This window comes from Bison bison, unplaced genomic scaffold (assembly GCF_000754665.1).
Source record: "Bison bison bison isolate TAMUID 2011002044 unplaced genomic scaffold, Bison_UMD1.0 scf7180017864369, whole genome shotgun sequence".
Classification (NCBI taxonomy): Eukaryota; Metazoa; Chordata; class Mammalia; order Artiodactyla; family Bovidae; genus Bison; species Bison bison.
This window is the reverse complement of record NW_011494941.1, coordinates 3,636,991-3,648,793: the sequence shown is the minus strand read 5'-3', so window position 1 is coordinate 3,648,793 and position 11,803 is coordinate 3,636,991.

Below are 11,803 nucleotides of genomic sequence, written 5' to 3'. Positions count from 1 at the left end.
CTCTGTCCCTCCCCACACCAAATTCTGCAATCAGCATGCAGTATATACTGATGAATGGGGACACTGAATTTGAACCTTGACTCTCACTCCCTCTAGACAAGAGCAAGGGAGGGCGTGGCTCGGGTGCAGAGGTCGGTTAAGGATATAAGGATGATGATGTGGATGGAATTGATAATGGGTTGACTGGATGGCAAAAACCCTTATGTTCTCTTGAAGGAGCTGTAGGGTGTGAGCACCACAGCTTTGGAGTCAGGCAAAACTGTATTTGCATCTCAGCTGGAAACACTATGGCCTCACTCCCCTCTTCCATAAAATAGACCCAATTACACCTCATCCCAGGTGGATTATTAATACTGCAAAAGACCTTGAAGGTAAAGTAGCTTCATGGAGTAGAAATTCCATAAGTATTCATTCTCCTCCCCACTATGTCAGACCCCTGAGGCCAAGAACTACATTCCTGAACTCATCACGCAGAAACATATGTAGGAAAATGTAGAATATTCTAGTGACCACTTGTCCATCTCCTATTCAAATACCATAAAATGTTTTTCCAGGGAAATAAAATAGTAGGAAAAAGGAAGGATGCTTTAAAAAAAAATTCTTCTCTCTTCTCTGCTACCCTCAAAAAAAAAAAAAAATGGTTTCCAGAACATCAAACGCTCCTCAAAGAATCAACAATATTTTTTGATGATGGAAGTATGAATAATCAGACACATGGATTACATTTCCTTAAATTATGCAGAGCCCAAAAACCAGGAGGGAAGGGAACGTGCTGGTAAAATTTTTTTCACATTTTATTAAAACCTCAAGGTCTGAGGAACACTTTCATGGTTATTACACACACACACACACACACAGACACATTTCCTGTGTCCAACTATCAAGAAAGAAAAGTGAATACACTGAGCATTTTTTTCCCCCTGTTCAAAGCTTTGTCTTTTCTCTCAGCTCTAATTCCCAGCACCAGCCTCATTCATAGAAATAAAAGGAGCACGCATTGGTTGGGTTCCCAAGCTCTGCACCTTACCAGCTGTGTGACCTTAAGCAAGTCACTTAAATTCTCAGAGCTTGAGTTTCCTTTGTGGCAAATAGGGATGATGGTCTGACCTTCATAAATGATGCTGGGGATTAAATGGAATGAGACGTGAACATACCTTGGAAACTGTATGATGTCAGGTGGGTACGAGGGATGGAAGTGGCTCCAGGAAGTTATCCCCATGTTGATAGGCAGAAGAGTGCACTGGCGGCAGTTCAAGAACCTGACTGTCCACCTTCAAACGTCCCCTATGCTGATGCTTAAGGTGTGTGTTCCTAGGCAGAAATCTAAGCCATGCTCTCCATACTCCACTTACTTATTTGCAAAATGGGATGCTGCTGAAAATAACAGTACCTACCTCATACAGTGGTGAAAGTTTTAGTCGCTCAGTCGTGTCTGACTCTTTGTGACCCCATGGAAAGTAGCCCACCAGGCTCCTCAGCTCCTCTGTCTGTGGAATTCTCCAGGCAAGAATACTGGAGTGGGTTGCCATTCCCTTCTCCAGGGGATCTTTCCAACCCAGGGATCAAACCCAGGTCTCCTGCACTACAGGCAGATTCTTTACCATCTGAGCCACCAGGGAAGCCATACAGTGGTGATAAGGATTAAATTAGGAAATATTGACAAAGCACTTGGGTTAGTGCCAATGTTTTGAAAGAGAGAACAGGAAGGGAAGGGAAGGGAGGAAAGAAGGAAGAAAGGAAAGAAGGGAGGGAGGGGAAGAGAAGGCAGTAGAAGAAATGTCCGAGCAAAGATTCCCTGTGCTAGAAATTCACCTTTTAGTTGTTTGGGTCAGGTATTATCTTTTCCAGGAATACTTTTAGAAAATGCAAACATACTTAAAAAGCATGGCACAACAATTCAGATTCAAGGTGTACTTATTGAGAACCTACTGCATGCAAGGCAGTGTGCTGTCTTAGGTAATCGTTTGGAAAATCTCTGACTTTTTGGAAGGTGGGCGTAAGAGGAGGTGACAAATAGAAAAGAGAGGAAAAGAGGAGACACAGGGAGAGACAGAGATGAAGAGCCGCTTTTCCTGCTGTGGCTTTGGCATTGGACAGACTTGGGTCCATATGTTAGCTCTGCCAGTTACTAATTATGTGACCTTGGACAGGCAAGGACAAATTTAGACCCTACTTTGCTTGAAAAATGGGGATAATGATCATAGGCTATGTGGGGATAAAATGAGACAAGGTGTTAAAACATCTCACTTTCCTTTTCCCAACTCCACATTTTTGTCACATGCCTCCCAAAACTTCTGTGCAGTGAGTAGAAAGAAATCTTTCATGGCAGCACCTAGGAAACTAGAGTCAGAACTCCCACGAGAGGAAATCAGCTTGCCATTTTCTCTGTGCACTGAAAAGGGCATTTTTGCATGAAGACCATGCTCTACTAAGCTCATAAGAAGTGCATTTCCTCCGCGTGACATTCCCGATCAATTTCAGCCAGCGGTAACCAAGTGACTAACTCTTCCTCTGGAGGCCAAGAGCCAGCACTGGTTGTTGACTTCTCCCGAGCCTCTCAAGTGTAAAGCTGATTCCTGCCGGATACTGCTCTTGGAGGAAATGGGGGAGAAATTCAGCTTTGGCTCCCACCGTTCAACCAATAATAAAGAAGGCAGGGAAAAAGCTGAGTTAGAAAGAGAGGCTACATAACCCTCTTCCTGGATCCTGGCAGATGCCAGAGGAAGAATCAGTGAGTGAGTAATACTGTAGCTGGGAGTCCAAAAGCTGCAGCTGGAGGTCTGTGCCAAGAAGACGGTGCCAGGTTTGGTTCTGAGGCAGAGGGGGCCACTCCAGGGCCAGCCTCAGCCGGATGGGGAACAGCTCAGTGTGAGTCAGGGGCTGGGTCTCTGCTCCAAGAGTCTCAGGCAAGCCACATCCATTCAGATGCACCACCCACACAGATGGAGCTGTCTTTGCAGAGACTCAGGTGGCTTTTCTTGGGGGTGGTGCGTGCCGGGCATTGAATGGAAATGATAGAAAAGTTCTGCAGTCTAAGCACAAGCGGGCACAAAATGGAATGCAGACAGTCTGGGTTGCAGGTACCAGACCTGTCCCCAAGGCCATGGGCTGCTGAGCTGCCACATTGCAAATGACAAGAGCTACCATGTACTGATTGCTCGTCAGATCCCAACACTGTGCCCAGTGCCAACAGCTCCAATGCCCTTGTGTACAATTACAGAGCATGTTGAAAGCAGAAAGCATAGCGAAGCTGGGAGAATAGTAAGTCACTCCCCCCACCCCCAACTCACTACCTCAATTTCCCCACTGCAAAACAGATATGATACCTGCCTACATTATGGGTTACTTTGAGAATTGCAGTACAGTGGTTCAAAACTCAGACTTTTGAGTCAGAAAAATCTGGGTGTGAGACTCAGCTCTGCCTCTAATTCACTGTGTGACCTTGAGCAAGTTTCTTAGCCACTCTAAACTTCTGTTTCCTCATCTGTTATCACTAGAGAGCCAGCCTCAAAGGCTTATGGCAAAGATCAGATTAGGGAGTATGTGAGCCTGCTTCCTCCTCTATAAGCCAGAGAAAATAATATACATCTCTTATTATCGTGTAGAGTAGATAACATTTTTAAATGGCCTAATAAAGTGTCTTGCACTCAGTAGGCCCTCAGTGAATCATGGTTTTTTAGTAGCATCAAATGAGACACTACATGGAAGGTTATTGGTAAATTTTAAGCCATTGTTTTTGATAAAATGTATTACTTATTAAACTCAAGTGAGGTGCTTAATGTGGTCATTAGTACTTTGATTACAACTGTTTTTTGTTTTTCTCTTTCTGTGTTCTTTTCCATGAGAAGTTTAGATTATATTGGGGTTTCGACCTCAGATCCCTGGGCTGAAAGCATTAGGAAAGCAAAAGCAGTGAGACGGGGGTGTCCAGAAGTGTTTTCAATATTCCCAAAAGTATGGGGAAATTTACATTTGTCAATACGTGACCGCCACAAACTCCCAGGACGATCACGTTCCTTGCTTTAGGCTGAGACTGTAGTGGTTTGATAGCACCACTAGCTAGCTACCAATCACCAAAATCTCCAGTTGACAGGTATGTGCGGTAGACCAGCTTTATTAGTGTCACGGGGCTCTAGAGCTAGAATCCCTGACTCACCACTTAGCAGCTTTGTAGCCTTTAGCAAGATTTGGACCCTCTTTGTACTTGTGTCTCTTCATTTGAAAATTGGGGATAACAATACTGGGTAACAATGGCATCTCCCCATAGGAATCCTGTGGGGACAGTGCCCGGTCCATAGGAGCCACTCTATAATGCAAGTGCTTGTGTCATTGTTCTTACCAGATTTTAGGAAGCATCTTCCCAAGTTCAGACACGGCTAGTCAAGGGTAACAGTTGAAGCATGAGTTGGAAGAGTGAGTATTTGTGCTAAGGAAGTCACATTTACTGGATGTGTATGAGGCATTGGGTGGTGGTGGCAGGGGGGCGGGGGGCGGTGGTTCCCAGGTGGCACTAGTGGTAAAGAATCTGCCTGCCAGTGCAGGAGACATAAGAGATGCAGGTTTGATCCCTGGGTTGGGAAGATCTCTTGGAGGAGGGCATGGAAACCCACTCCAGTATTCTTCCCTGGAGAATCCCAGGGACAGAGGAGCCTGGTGGGCTACAATCCACAGGGTCACAAAGAGCTGGACATGACTGAAGCAACTTAGCATGCACCCATGCATGAGGCACTGGATGCTGAGCCAGTGATCCAGATGTCCTCCTGTTGGATCTGGTCCACCATGATGTGAGGTTGGTATGTTACAAAGGAGGTACCAGGGTTCAGATTGTCCCCAAGTCACACAACTATCATGTGGAAGAATCAAAGATTCCAGTCCTGTCCTTCTGACCCCCATAGCACTCACTCTTTAAATTAAACCATGAGAATCCCAGGAGAAAGTTAAGTTACAGGAGGTTCTTCATGGACCATAGGATGAAAACCCTTAGTCTAGCATTGCAAACACTTGGTGAAATGGGACGTTTCTTTCCTTTCTTTACGTTGATAACACAAGAACCACTTCTGAGCCCTCTTGGAAGAGAATGGAGTCTCAAAATCTCCCTCAGTGGTGGGAGATTTAGACAGATTTAGACATTGATACCTACATCAATGATGGCAACAGATTTAGACAGTTCCGTGAGACCCTAGGTGAAATCAAATCCCCATTTGGACACAGCAGGAAAATGATTTCTGTTTCCTAGCATGCTTAGACTGAAGGATTGGTTAATGTGTTAAAACCAAGGCTTGAGGAGGTGGCTAAGAATGACTAACAGTTATTCACTCATTCATACCACCAACACTTGCTGAGCCCTTCTCTTCCCCAGATTCTATGCTGGGTGTCGGGGAGTTGGCATAAGCAGGCTCTATCAATCAGGGCACAGACAAAAATACAGGTGATAGTATTTGCTGCTTTCATGGAGGCAGCCACAGGAGGCCACTGAGCACACAGAGGGTCTGAGAGGACGCTGAGAAGAGGTGGTGTCTTACGGGACAGACGGTTTGTTAAGCAGAGAGGAGAAGAGGAATCGCATCTTCAGCAGAGAGAGCAGCATGATGACAGGAACGACAATATGAGGGATCTAAATGGAGCTTTGTGTGGCTGGAGCAAAAAGTGAGATTTATGGAGGACTGAGCCATGAGGCATTAATAACATGCAGAAGGAACTTAAAAAATACTCTGCTCAGAAGCAAGGATTTTATCCTTGGAGCCATCAAAGCGCCTTAAGCAGGGGAATGGCCTGACTGTATTCCACGGGTTTCATTTGTGCCATTTCTGATTTCACCCTGACGTGCTTTGTCAACAGCATTTATGAAGGTCCCTGCCATCCAAAATTTTCATTTATCCCAGGAAATCTGAGGACAATGATGATTAAAATTATCATCATTTCATATATTGAAATTTCCTCTTTACTTAATTGTAAATCTTAGAAGACAGAGACAAGATCTTGTTTACCAATATTTTCTCAGCACCAAGCACAATGCCAACCACACAGCTGCTTTTCCTCAAGCTAGGCTTGAACCCCAGGTCTGCCTGACTCCAAAATGTTTTGCTTACAAATGCAGGATCACAAGTGTTAAACTGCATTTTAAGGCTGTGAATATCCTTTCCACCATCATTTTAGTCCACTCCACAGGGTGGGCATGAAACCACCCTAAGTGTAGGGGAGGGAGCAGGAGTAGGGAGGGTGGTCCTCTTTCAGTACATACGCAGTAAATAATGAACAAAGGACTGGACAGGAAGTCCAGGCATCTGAGCAACAGGATCGATATACTCCTTTTAAGCTGTAGACCTTGGGCAGCCAGTTGACCTCTCTGGGCTTCAGTGTTCTTGCCGTGTAAGGAAGGGCCTGGAACTGACAAACTCTAAAATCACTTTCAACCTGAGTTGCCATGACTCATCCAGACTGTTTTTTAAAGGCCACTTGAAGCTTTCCTAAAAGATCTTGCCTCTATCAATATATTATTTCATAAGACTTGCCTAGCCCACATTTTAACAGTCTCAGATTTCTCCCTGGGGGAATCTTAAGAGGTTTCTAATTGATGACCAATGCTATATTAAAAATCAAAGAGGAGAGTAATAGTTTTTCCACCCTGGCCACAAAAAGAAAAATGATAATCATAATCAAAATGCTGCTCCCTTGTTAAAGAGGTTTAGAAAAACCTGACTTGAGCATGATGTTTTTATCCATCTTCCTACATGTCCTCTGGCTTCAAGGACACAAGGCTGTTTCTCTTGTGGCAAGATCAGCCCTGGGGCACAGCAGCTAAAGAGAATCTTCCCTTGGCCTCAGTCTCCTTTCTCTGTAAAATGGAGATTTTCCCAACTTTGCTCTGCCTACTTTACAAGGTTGTTGGTAGGTAAACAGAGATAAAAGATGAAGAAGATGCTGGACAAGTTCAAAGGAGATCATGGTGACTGTACAGTTCTCTAGATAAACAGAACCAGAGACAGAGAGAGAGAGGGCTTGATTATAAGGAGCTGACTCACATGATTATGGAGGCTGACAAGCCCCAAGATCTGCAGTCAGCAAGCTGGGACCCAGGAGAGCTAATGGTGTAGTTCCAGTCTGAGTCCAGAGGCTTGGGAATAAGAGCTGATGGTGTAAGTTCTAGTCTGAAAGCTGGCAGGCTGAAGACCCAGGAAGAACTGATATTTCAGTTTGAGTCATAAAGTGGGGAAAAAGCCCGTGTCTCAGTTCAAAGATCATTAGGTAGGTGGTCTCTCAAGAAGTCTCTCTCACTTATGGTGGGGGTTGGGGTGGGGTTTGTGTGTCTCTCTTTTTGTTCTATTTAAGGGATTCCCAGGTGGCGCTAGTGGTAAAGAACCCGCCTGCCAATGCAGGAGACTGGGTCAGGAAGATACTCTGTAGAAGGGCACAGCAACCCACTCCAATATGCTTGCCTGGAGAATCCTGTGGACAGAGTAGCCTGGTGGGCTACAGTCCATAGGGTCACAAAGACCTGGACATGACTGAAGTGACCTAGCATGAAGCGTTCACCTGATTGGATGAGTGAGGCCCACCCACATTAGGGAGGGCAGTCTTTACTCAGCCTACTGATGTAAATGCGAACTTTGTCCAAAAACACCTTCACAGACAAACTCAAATCATGCTTGACCAAAGAGCTGGACATCCTGTAGCCCAGTCAAGTTAACCAATTTAAGTTAATCATCATAATGATGAAAATGTAAACTCAATGAGGGAACCAAATTTTTGTCTATTTTGTTTCCCATAGTATTTTCAGGGCCTGGGGAGGACAGTTTAGTGCAGAATAGGGGCTCAAAACATATTGAACAAATGAATGAGGAGGAGAAGGAACATTTGAGGCTAGTGGAAAAAGAAATCCCATACACATCTGCCAGGGACTTTGGTCATTTGTTCAATCAACAACTACAGATGTTAACTCTCTAGCAACTGAATCCCAATATTGACTTTGTGAAAGTGAAATTCTCTCAGTCGTGTCCAACTCTTTGCGCCACCATGGACTACACAGTTCATGGAATTCTTCAGGCCAGAATACTGGAGTTGATAGCCATTCCCTTCTCCAGAGGATCCCTCGTGGCTCAACTGGTAAAGAATCCGTCTTCAATGGAGGAGACCTGAGTTCGATCCCTGGGTTGGGAAGATCCCCTGGAGAAGGGAAAGGCTACCCACTCCAATATTCTGGCCTGGAGAATCGCATGGACTGTATAGTCTATGAGTTGCAAACAGTCGCACACAACTGAGCAACTTTGACTTTCACCTTCTTCAGGGGATCTTCCCAACCCAGGGATCGAATCCAGGTCTCCTGCATTGCAGGCAGATTTTTTACTAGCTGAGCCACAGGGGAAGCCCAAGAATACTGGAGTGGGTAGCCTATCCCTTCTCCAAGGGATCTTCCCAACCCAGGCATTGAACCGGGGTCTCCTGCATTACTGGTGGATTCTTCATCAACTGAGCTATCAGGGAAGCCCTTGACTTTGTCGTTAGGCATTAATATACTCATTTTTCAAGGTAAATAACGTGAGGTTCAGAGAAGTTAAGTATCCAACAGGTAGACTATATCTTCATTCCACAACTTTCCAGGTTTCTTTTCCTATCTCACCACTTAGCACCATGCACAATTACATCACTGTTTATTGATTTCATTTTATTCTTGCCACTCTCAGTGAGTTGTATAAAGTGCCCCAAAAGATAGGTCCACCTGGGACCCAGGCAAATGTGACCTCATTTAGAAAAGGGTCTTTGTAGATAGAGATCTTGAAAGGAGATCATCCTAGATCAGGGTGGACCCTAAATCCAGTGACAAACGTCCTAATAAGAAAAGAGAAGGAGAGAAGGCACACAGAGGAGAAGGTAATGTGTAGCTGGAGGATGAGCTTGAAGTGATGGTCTGCAAGCCAAGGAATATGGAGGCTTGCCAGTAAGAAGCTAGGAGAGGGGCCTGGAACCGATTATCCTTCAATGTCTACAGAGGGGACCAACTTCATCAACATCTTATTTCAGACTTCTAGCCTCCAGAACTTTGAGAGGATAAAAATTTCTGTTATTTTAAGACATCCAGTTCTGAGTTGTTTGTTAGAGCAGCCACGGGAAACTAAAATGCCCCCTACCTCCACTTTAGCCTCCAATTAGGCTCTAAGAGCTACAGGGGCAGTCATAGATTCTATTTTGTTCACTATTTTATTGAATCTAGAGTCTAGAAGTGCCAGGGTCAAAGTAGGAGCATGGAAATTGCTTGTAGAAAAAAACTGAAAGTTTGACTAACCAAATTTCAGATGCTTGAAGTCAGGGAAGTCTCTTGAGTCAGAGCAAAGAATCCTGGGTTCTCTGTCCTGCTGCCCTCACCAGGACACAGTCCCTAGGACTAGCAGCACAACTTTCAGGGTGGTGAGGTGGGGTGGAGGGAGATGCTTGGGGAGGGGGAGGGAGCGAGTGCATTTGGGTATCCATCTCCCAGTTTGCAAAGTGGGCCTGAGGCTTCCTCCCAGGAGTCTTCAGAGGTGGGCACCAGGTTTACCCACACAGGTGGGTACACAGGAGAGGTGAGGTGCCCTGATGAAAGGGAAAGGATGCTTCGCAGAATTCCAGGCTCTAGTCCAGCTGGGCCCAGGCTTCTGCCTCCTGTTTCCTTCTCCTCCTCTCTTCCTTTTTGTTTTTGTGCCACTTCTCCCTGCTTCTGCTGCAGAAGCAGTAGGTAGGCTCAGAGATATCAGGTAGGGGACTGCTGTGAGGCCAGGGGACTCAGGAGGTTGGGCTCTACAGGTTCCCACCCCCTCCACCCTCTGTGTACCCTGGGCAGAATCTGCTCCTCTCCAAAGGGGTCACTAAGATCTGCATTATCCATTTAACCAGTCTTAACTCAGGACTTCCCTGGGCTTGAGCACTTCCTGCTTATCAGCAACACATAGGAGGAGGGCTCAAAATCCAGGAGGAAGACATGTCCATATACCCTTTCCAAGTAACAAAACTGAGTTGAAGTCCTTGACTGCACTACTTATGTGCAAGTTACTTAACCTCTCTGTGTTCAGTCACTCAGTCATGTCCAACTCCTTGCAACCCCGTGGACTGTAGCCTGCCAAGCTGTTCTGTTCATGGAATTTTCCAAGCAAGAATACTGAAGTGGATTGCCATTTCCTACTCCAGGGGATCTTCCTGACCCAGGGGTCGAACCTGTGTCTCTTGCATCTCCTGCATTGGCAGGCGGACTCTTTACCACTAGCACCACCTGGGAGCATCTATAAATTGTGAAAATACCACCCACCAATCCTGTGAAAAGAGGACAAAACAAAAGGTGTTAGGTCTTTTAGATTAGAGTCTAATATATAATAAGTGCTAAAAAATGCCACTTTATCTCCCTTTTCACTCTTTTCCAAAAGAGATCATAGATATTTGCATTCATTCATTCATTGACATAGTAAAGTACTTATCATGACTCAAGGAATAGCAACTGATATTTTTCATCCTTTGAGCAATTATAGCATCTGTGATCACTTGGGATCTGAAAATCAATATGATGCAAGGGAGTTTCAAGAGCATATAGCCCTGCCCTAGGTTCTTCAAACCTGGAAACAAAAGCCGAGAGAAGGCAAGGGATTTTCCTGAGGTCACACAGCTGGTAAACTTAGAACTTCACTCAGCCTGCTGCTCATTCACCTAATGACTCATCAAGCCTCAGGCAGTGATGACAAAGGCTATTCACCAACATCCTCTGGTACCTACAGAACCCAAGGCCAGAACTGGCCACTCTAGAGGCCCCAAAAAACTTTCAAGGGCCCCAGAAATGTGGACGGATGGAAGAAATTATAAGGCAGGCATTTAGGAAGCAATTCCTTTCCAAATCAAATGCATTCTTGCATTCTAACACTCATATCCTAAAAATTGTTGTTTAATGGGCTCTCCACATCCGAACTTGACTCACTCTCTGAAATGGAAATCTGGGCACTTTGGAGTTTGGATGGCGGTTCTTAACAGCCAGCAACAGGATACTGCTTGCTGGCAGTGCCACAGGCAGCCCTGACCTCAATCCAGAGCCTCTGCCTCCAAAGCCACTGGGAAGTTTGAGAGGCTCCAGAGCTGGGGCCTCGGCCTGGGGAACCTTGACCTTGCCGGAGGCTGGATCTGTTTCTGATACGGCGTGGCAAATTTCTAAATCTTAGCTGTGGGATGGCATTTGCTCCTTGCAGAAAAAGAGCAAGGGGCCCAGGAGGTTCCAATTGATTCCTAAGTAGAACCAGCTGTTGGAATCCTGCAGCGCTGATTAGGGAAGTTCACTTCCAGGTTGCAGTTTCCAGTTGGTGCCCTCGCCCCCTCCCAGTGCTGTCAGAGAAGCACCCCAAAATCTAAATTGCTGCATCTATTGATCCAGAGCTGGAAAGGAGGCAAAGGCAGGAAGAGAGACTAGCAACTATAGCTTCCATCTCTTGAGTACCTAGTTAATATGTACCTGCCATTGGGCTAGGCACCTTGTAAATATCATTTCCAGTTCTTACAACCATACCAGCATTCCCAGATTTACAAATGAAAAACAAAAAAAGTGATTCAGGGAATAATAATCATCATCATCATTCTTTTTCTACCTACTAGTTACTGAGTGCTGACCATATGCCACACATTTCTTAAGCACATTACATGTCATCTGCCAATTTATCTTCACATCAACCCTATGACACAAGTATTATTATTGTCTCCACTTTATAGATGAGGAAACTAAGGCTTAGGAAAGTTAAGTAACTCCTCATGTCCCTCAGTTTGAGATATGCAGCACATGGTTCCTGCCAGGGATACAAAA